This window comes from Mauremys mutica, chromosome 1, assembly GCF_020497125.1.
Source record: "Mauremys mutica isolate MM-2020 ecotype Southern chromosome 1, ASM2049712v1, whole genome shotgun sequence".
Classification (NCBI taxonomy): Eukaryota; Metazoa; Chordata; order Testudines; family Geoemydidae; genus Mauremys; species Mauremys mutica.
The window spans coordinates 65,258,542-65,268,251 of record NC_059072.1 but is presented as its reverse complement, the minus strand read 5'-3'; positions in this window follow the sequence as shown (position 1 = coordinate 65,268,251).

Genomic DNA, 9,710 nt, shown 5'->3' with positions numbered 1-9,710 from the left:
GGTTTGGAATGAGGGCCCAGGGCCTCGGGTGGGTGGTAGGGTGCTGTACTGTGTAAATATCATAAGGCAGCTCCACCAAATGTTCACGAAGGGTAGGACTAGCATTCAAACCCATTCTGGATTCTGGGTGTATTCAGGGTTCTGATGAGAATAATTTATACATTATGTAGGATAATATAAAAGTGTTTCCCTGACAAGATGCTTGAGGCATTGTATGGCACAATCAGGGCTGGCCCTAGGTGTTGTGCCACCCAAGTCTGAAAACTGTGCCCCTCTCACCTCTATCTGAAATGGTGACTGTGAAAATAAAACAAAACAAAATGGCCGTCCCCTCTCTTCATGTTGATTTGGCACCCTTCCCAGAATTTAGTGCCCAGGGCGACTGCTCTGTTCACCCATTCCTAAGGCCAGCCCTGGGCATAACAAAATGTAGGTAACAACGTAAAAACTGAGCAGATAGGTCTAAAACAAAATGCTGGGACTTCAGAAAGTTTTGAAATGTACATCCTGAGGAAAAGGAAAGAGCTATGAGAATGTGTACGGTAAAGAAGGGGCTGGCCTGCTTTAACTTATACTGCCTCACACCCTCCTGTTAGCCGCTTTTCTTGCTGTATTCCTTTTGCTGGTGTCCTGGCATTACACCAGCTTAATCTCTGCTGCACTAAGTGAGCCAAATTCAGAGGTGATCTGTGAGAAGGGGGTGCACATGAAAAGTCTGGGAGAGTAAGTTGGGATATCAGGCTGGGGAGACTAGGAGAAGGTATCTGTTTCACCTAGACTCACCCCACCCCGTCTCTAAAAACCCTAACGAAGTACAAAAATAAAACCAATCCCAACCCCCCCTACAAATTCCCCTTGCCTCTGAAATTTGTATTTTCACTTCAGCAAAGATAGCGAAAACCCTGCCAGAGCTTCTGTGCAGAATCCTGGCTTTCCAAATGAGTGTCAACGAGAAACAAAGGAAACAACTCTGAAGTTCAAAGCAGCAACATTTGTTATTGTAGTAGTGCTTGGTAATGGCACGGTAGCTAAGAGTCTGCAGCCCATGTTACTAACTCTTTGTTTTGGAACTTACAATAGAGCTAGTTGATACTGTATCATGTAGAAAGCTATGGCCTGTAAATTTCGTACATCTGCACATATTGTAATTATATATGATAACTTATTTATAGACCCCTCTGAAGTGTTTATCACTGGCTCACACACATGCCTGGGTGGTGGGTAACTAATGCTACATGTTGTGAACAAGGCCCTGATTGTTGGCTTCACCACAGCTGTGCTCAGGGCAGGATCTGAGAGGTCCTGATTAGAGGCAGCTTTATGCTGCTTTTACACACCTGCTCTTGCTGCCCAATTCCAGGGCTGGCCAGGCAGTACTTGACTTCAGCAAAAATTAGAACAACTCTAAGGCCATGTCTGCACTAGCGAATTTACAGCGGCACAGCTGTACCGATGCAGCTGCTCCTCTGGAACATCGCTCATGTAGCTGCTCTATGCCAGTGGGAGAGAGCTCTCCTGTCGACATAATAAAAACACCTCCACGAGCAGCGATAGCGATGTCAGCGGGAGAAGCCCTCCCGCCAACATGGGGTTGTCCACTCTGGCACTTCTGTCAGTGTAAGTTATGTCATTCAGGTGGAGTGTTTTTTCACACTCCTGAGCAACATAGATTATAGTGACAAAAGTGGTAGTGTAGACATGGCCTCTCACTGTAAAGGCCTCTATGCTGGCATTATACCACAATGGGAATCCCCTGTTGGCTCTTTAAGCTAGTTGTACAAGAGAAAAAAAGGAAAGTAGCGTGGTCTAGTGGATGAAGAAATGGCATAGCAGTCAGGCGCTTGGGTTCTAGGCTTGTCTCTGATACTGATATGACCTTGTGTAAGCCACTTCTTTTTCTCTCTCTGCCTTTGGATTCTGGTGATGAGCATGGTATAAGAACCAACAGAGAATATAATAGCTATGGGCAAGGATTAAGGTGATACTGCTGAATGTGAAGTCTTACATTTTTTAAACTTCGCATTCAAAAAATCTAAAATATATAGCCCGGTGACACCACCCATTTACTTGCCCGGTAGCATCACCCGTTTACTTGTATGTAACACAGACAGGACAAAATACCATACTCCATATCAAACTAAGGCTGCACTAGTAAAAAAAGAATAAAGTGGGGGGGGTACAATTCTGTGAAAATGTTAAGTTATTTCTATTCTGCAGGTTTGAAAGGGAGCAATTTTTAAATTTCTTAATATTTTTCATGAACTACATTTCTGAAGAGTTTTGAACTGTCAGATTTTCAGGCTTTCCCCCTTTTCCCCCACTTACTTATTTTCTGTCTTTCTTTCTTTTAATTTTTCTTTCTGCTCTCCGATTTCTCCAACTTTTGCAAAGTTAGAGCATCGGCTCTATGATGTTTCATGCTTCCTGTTCTCAACTTTGGAAGAGTTCCAACCTGAAACTCTTCCAAAGTTGAGGAGTTTTGAAAAGTTAGTTGGCGGGGAGGGGGAGCAAAAAACAAAACCCAGACATCATTCATTCTGTTGCATTCAGTGGCAATAAGCAATAAAGGAGAAAAGATACGGAAAAACAAAACAGAAAAACCACAAATGAACAAACAAACAAAAACCACAGAGAGTTAAAGCAATACAAAGACTGCATGTAGACCAGTCCTATTAGTTTTAGATTATTTTTCCTCCAGGTATAACTTGCATTTTTTAAAACCAAATTTATTTCTTCTCCTTTGGCCTGATTCCACACAATTTTACAGCGCTTCTATTCTGGTGCAATTCCACTGACATCAGAGGAACTACACCAGAGGTCCCCAACGTGGTGCCCGCGGGCACCATAGCGCCCATGGGAGCATCTAAATGCGCCCGTGTCCTGGCCAGCCGTCGAGCATCCGCCGAAATGCCACTGAATTTCGGTGGCGACGCCTTTGGATGAAGCTGCTTGCCACTGACAAGTGGCGTCATCCAGAGGTGTCACTGCCAAAATGCCACCGAAATTTGGCGGCATTTCGGCGGATGCTCGACTGCCACCATGGTCCTTCATCTAGCGCCCGCCAGACAAAAAGGTTGGGGACCACTGAGCTACACCAACATAAACCCAGTGTACTGCAGTGGAGGATCTGGCTCTGTACTTGCTGTAATGAGAGCTGGAATTCTGTTTAACTGAAAATGTCAGGTGCCAATAGTTCAGAGCTTACATTGTGCATAGTACATTGTACAGGGTACAGAGACAAGGGTGCCATCTCTCAAGGCTTGACTATATACAGAGTTATACTGGTTTCAATTAAGATGTGATTATAAATGGATTTAGTTAAGCCAGTGCAAAATGCTGCAGGGGCACTCTTACTTCAGTTTCAACCACACTTATTTGGCTTTAATTTGAGGCCATGTCTACACTACCAGCTCTGGTTGACACAAGTAATGTCAGCATAAAGCCACCCCAGCTAGTATGTTGCTCATGTGTGTGCACACTCGGCTGCTTACATCTGCACTACACATACTCACGAGGAAAGTTTGTGTCAATGCACACAGTTGTGCACGCTGGGTAGGTATCCCAGTGTGCCACTTGCTATCTTCTGGCGCACTGTCCTTTGGGAAATTTTGGCAATGCATGGTGGGGCAGCAGAAATGAGTGTCACAGGAGTGACTGGGAGCATGGGGTCAAGTTCCTGTCATGCAACTTTCTCCATCCCATAATGCCATCCATATCCCATATTTTTCTTTTTTTAAAATCCCACAAAATCACATGGCACTTTTCACTGTCTGCCATCTCTGACAGAAGCATGAAGCCCACAGAGCTCTGCGCTGTTCTGATGAACACTGCAAACACAGGTTGAAAAATCCTCTGGTATTTGCAGAGGTGCAGGAAGAACCACAACAAGTGGGGGCATGACAATTTCACCAGGACCAGGCTGCTGAGGGTTGTTGGTGGCATTCATAGAGCAGCTGCAGGTGATGGAGCACCACTTCTAGGCCCAAGAAACAAGCACTGACTGGTGGGATCACATCATAATCAGACATGCCAAACCTGTGGGGGAAAAATGCAGAAATTGGGCTTGGTTTTGGCTTAAGAATTGCTTGTTGGCTAGTTTTTGGCTCGTAGCTTGTTGCTTGTTGTAGCTTGATGCTTCTTTTTTTTTTGACTGGCTCCCAGCAAGCAGAGGTAGGGGGGGCAAGCAGGGGCAAATGGGGAGGAGAGTCAGGGATGCACAGCAAGCCCACCACAGTCCCAGACTGCACACTGGGGGGATCTAGTCACATAGAGAGTTGGGGTACTTAGGGAATGGCTTGTTTTGAAATGGGATTAGCTTGATTTTTGGCTTATTGTGAAAGTCGGGGGTGCTTATTTACCGCATGAAAGTTGGCAACTGTGATCATAACACAGGTTAGGGATGACAAGCGGTGGCTGCAGAACTTTTGGATGTGAAAGGCCATGTTCCTGGATCTGTGTGCTGTGTTCATTCCAGCCATCCAGTGCAAGGACCCCAGAATGAGAGCTGGACTGACAGTGGAGAACTGACTGGCAATTGCACCATGGAAACTTGCATCTCTGGTTTGCTAGTGGTCAGTGGCAAATCATTTTGGAGTTGGAAAGTCCACAGTGGGGTCCTTTAAATAAGAACAATATAAGAACGGCCTACTGGGTCAGACCAAAGGTCCATCAAGCCCAGTATCCTGTCCAGGTGGTGCTCACCTCAGGTGCCTCCCCACAAGTGGCAACATATCCCTGCTGCTCCTAGGCGGAGGCACGGCCAGGCAGCTCTGCACACTGCCTCCGCCCGCAAGCGCCACCCCTGCAGCTCCCATTGGCCATGGTTCCCAGCCAATGGGAGCTGCAGAGCCAGCGCTCGGGGCGGGGACAGCACACAGAGCCCCCGTGGCCGTTCCTCTGCCTTGGAGCAGCAGGGACATGTCACCGCTTCCAGGAAGCCAGGTAGGGAGCCTGCCAGCCCTGCGCCAACTGTACTATAAACTGGGCTTTCAATGAAGATCAGAAATGCCAGTTTATAGAGATTTTCAGTTAGTAAAGTGCCGGATAACACGGTGTGATGAGTTGGATCACAGAAACCCCCTTGGGAAATGCCGACTGATGTGCCAAGACAACTTCTGCCTCTGCTTTCCTTGCCAGCCTGGGACTCCAGCACCCTGTCTTGTTGAGCCAGACTCACCAGTCAGCTCCAACACAGACCCAGGATCTGAACCACATGCCCCAAACCTGCAGACTTAACTGAAAGCAGCTTACAGAAGTGTTCCTGTCTTTAACACTCAGATGCCCAACTCCCAATGGGATCCAAACCCCCAAATAAATCCGTTTTACCCTGTAGAAAGTTTATACAGGGTAAACTCATAAATTGTTCGCCCTCTATAACACTGATAGAGAGATATGCATAGCTGTTTCCCCCGCCCCCAGGTATTAATACATACTCTGGGTTAATTAATAAGTAAAAAGTGATTTTATTAAATACAGAAAGTAGGATTTAAGTGGTTCCAAATAGTAACAGACAGAACAAAGTGAATTACCAAGCAAAATAAAATAGAACATGAAAGCCTATGTCTAAGAAAACTGAATACAAATAAAAACCTCACCCAGTAAGCTTCCTTTTACAGATTATTCTCCCTCTAGTCTGGGTCCAGGAATCACACCTTCTGTAGTTACTGTCCTTTGTTCCAGTTTCTTTCAGGTATCCTTGGGAGTGGCTATCTCTTTAGCCGGCTGAAGACAAAATGGAGGGGTCTCCTAAGGGTTTAAGTAGACTTTCTCTTCTGGTGGAGACCCCCTCCTCTCTCCTATGCAAAGTCCAGCTCCAAGATGGAGTTTTGGAGTCACATGGGCAAGTCACATGTCCATGCATGACTCAGTTTTTACAGGCAACAGCCATTGCTTACCTGCTACCTTGAACATCCTCATGTAGATTTCTTATGTGGATTGGAGCTTCCCAAGATCCATTGTCCCTTAAGTGCTTCCTGATTGGGCACTTAATTTGCACATTCCTTTCTCAAGAAGCTGACCAAATGCTTTACAAACGCTACTTAGAAGTCAAGCAAGAATACAGCCAATATTCCTAACTTCAAGTACAAAAATGATACATGCATACAAATAGGAGGAATGTATTCAGTAGATCATAACCTTTATATAGATATGTTACATGGAATATGTAGCATAAAACATATTAGAGTACACCGTCACACACAGCTTTTACTGCAGTTAAGTCCAAAGCTGACTGCGAAGAGTTACACAGGGATCTCACAAAACTTGGTGACTGGGCAAGAAAATGGCAGATGAAATTCAATGTTGATAAATGCAAAGTAATGCACATTGGAAAACATAATCCTAATTACACATACAAAATGATGAGGTGTAAACTAGCTGTTACCGCTCAAGAAAGATCTTCTAATCATGGTGGATAGTTCTCTGAAAACATCTTCTCAACATACAGCCACAGTTCAAAAAGTGAACAGAATGTTAGGAACCATTAAGAAAGGGATAGATAATAAGATAGAAAATATGATAATGCCTCTATATAAATCCATGGTAAGCCCACAACTTGAATGCTGCATGCAGTTCTGTTCACCTCATCTCAAAAAAAGATATATTAGAAATGGAAAAGATACAGAGAAGGGCAACAAAAGTGATTAGGGGTATGGAACAGCTTCAATACAAGGAAAGATTAAAATGACTTGGACTTTTCAGCTTAGAAAAGAGACAACTAAGGGGAGGTTTGATAGAGGTCTATAAAATCATGACTGGTGTGGAGAAATGAATAAGGAAGTGTTATTCACTCCTTCAGATAACACAAGAGCCGGGTGTCATCCGATTAAATTAATAGGCAGCGGGTTTTCAATAAACAAAACAAAATTTTGTTCTTCACACAACACACAGTCAACCTGTGGAACTTGTTGCCAGGGGATGTTGTGAAAGCCAAAACTGTAACTGGGTTCAAAAAAGAACTAGATAAGTCCATAGCGGATAGGTCCATCAGTTGCTATTAGCCAAAACGGTCAAGTATGCAACCCCATGCGCTGAGTCTCCTAGCCTCTGTTTGCCAAAAGCTGGGAGTGGACGACAAGGGATGGATTACTTGATGATTACCTGTTCTGTTCATTCCCTCTAAAGCATTGGGGATTGGCCACTGTCAGAAGACAGGATACTGGACTAGATGGACCATTGGTCTGACCCAGTATGGCTGTTGTTATGTTCTTGGGAGCCATTGTTTGGTTTTATGCAACAAATAAAATTTCAGCTCCTATTTCCATGAATATGATTGCAGGGCAATGGCACTGAGTGCTGGTACTATCTGTGATAAGCCATGGTGATTTTAGCTGATATCTCACTCCTGAGGGTCACAAAGGCTCAGAGAACACAGCTCCTGCTGGTGTCCCAAAGCCACTGGGGCCATATGCCCCTAACCTATTTACTGCAGTGATGCCTGTTGAAGTCATAACAGAGAGGTGTGGGAGTGTCCTACTGCGAAGGAAGAAATAAGGCTGCCATAATCAGAAACTGTTGAGAGAGGATTGCAGAGTACCTCCATGAAAGTTTCATCAAGATCTCTCAGGAGGATACAAGGGACATCCCAAAGTACATAAATAAACTGCTCCACATGGCTCTCCTCTCCCCTGGCCAGCTCCTGAAAAGTAATGCCTCAGTTTGTTGCACCAATACCTCTTCTAATACAAGTAAAACAATGAAAAGTCAATACCTGTGTCCTGCTAACTTAGGGTTAAGTTGGGCACCATCTTTACATTTAAGCACTGTAAGGAAAAATGCATGCACACGCTTACCCAAGGTTCCTTCCCATTCATCGGCCAAGTCCATGCTCAGCTGGCAGGAATGGCTGGACTGCGATGGAGTCTCAAAAAGATATTGGCTCGCAATGTAGCTGGACCCCCCACCAAGTTTCCCCCCCCCCTCCTCCTCCTCCTTGCTGTTCAGGGCAGGGGGCTGTGTCTCAGGGTGCATCTACGCTTCAGAAAGAAAAAAAACACAGCAGAAAATTTCAGAGTCGGTGTCAACTGACTTGGCCCCACACTACCAGGCTATAAATAGCAGTGTAGATGTTCCCACTTGGGCTGGACCCTGGGCTCTGAGACTCATCCCCCTCACTGGGTTTCAAAGCCTAGGCTCCAGCCCAGCCAGGAATGTCTACACTGCTATTTTTATCCAGGTAGCCATTTTTATCCCACAAGACCAAGGCAGTTGACCTGGCCTTTGAGACTCACTGCTGTGGAGTGTTCTTTTTTCCAGTGTAGACGTACCCTCTGGCTCCTTGCAGGTATCCTCGGTGGTCTGTGGCATACTGGTGAGGTCTCCACCAAGTATGGCATGCATAGGGTTACCAACCCTCTCAGTTTCCCCAGGCGTCTCCTAGAATCAGGCTCTATCTCCTGGAGGCTACTGAAGCCAAACCAGGAGATTTTAGGCAGTTAAACATCCAGTGGCACAGTGGGGTTAAAGCAGGCTCCCTGCCTGCTCTGGCTCTGCGCCCCTCCTGGAAGAGGATGGCATGTCTCTGCAGCCCTGAGAGGGAGAGGTCAGGGGGTCTCCGCACACTGCCCCCATCCCGAGTCCCGACTCCGCAACTCCCATTGGCCAGGAACTGCGGGGGCTGTGCAGGCAGGGGCAATATGCAGAGCTCCCTGGCCCACCCCCACGGGCTGTAGGGGTGTGCCGGCCGCTTCCAGGAGTGGCAGGGGGCTAGGGCATGCAGGAAGCCTACCTTAGCCCCACTGCGCAGCCACATGGGAGCTGCCCAAGGTAAGCACCACCCGGCCAGAGCCCGCACCCCTCACTCACTCCCACACCCCAACCCCGTACCCCAGCCCATAACCCCCTCCTGGATCCAGCACCCCAAACCCTCTTCAGCACCCCAACCTTCTGCCCCAGCCCTGAGCCCCCTCCCGCACCCAAACTCCCTCCCAGAGCCAGTACCCCGCACCCCAACCCCTTGCCCCAGTCCTCAGCCCCCTCCAGCACCCAAACTTCCTCCCAGAGCTTGCACCCCACACACCCCCTCCTGCACAGTGGCGTAGCCAGGTTCTAAGAGCAGGGAGAGCAAACACATAAAAAAAGGTGCCACCCGCTGCAAAGCAGTGAAGAAAAAAAAAGAAAAAGAAAAGAAAAACCCAGGTCTTGCCACCGAAGACTGAAGAACCCGCCACGCCAAATTACCCATTGCCAAATTGCCGCCGAAGACCCAGAGCGACTGAAGCACCTGCCGCCGAATTGCTGCCGAAGACCCGGAGCTGTCTGCTTTGGGAAACCCGCACTAGATTAGTCCTCAGCCAAGTGCAGCAGGAGCCGCAAGGTAGCAGGCGCCCCACAAGCTGGCACAGGGAGGAGCGTCACCCAGCCGCCACAAAGCGAGGGCAGGGGGAGCAGGAGAAGCACTGGCCACAGGAGCCGCTGCTGCAAGATGCACACAACAGAGCCCGAAGTGAGTGCCGCCGAAGACCCAGACGTGCTGGGAAGCGCCGAGTGAGTGCTCAGGGGAGCAGCCACTCCCCTGCTCCCCCCACTAGCTACACTACTGCTCCTGCATCCCCTCCCACACTCTAACTCCCTGCCCCAGCCCAATGAAAGTGAGTGAGAGTGGGGGAGAGTGAGCGATGGAGGGAGGGGGGATGGAGTGAGCGGGGCAGGACCTCAGAGAAGGGGGAGTGCAAGGCCTTGTGGCAGGAGCGGGACCAGGAGCGGGGCAAGGG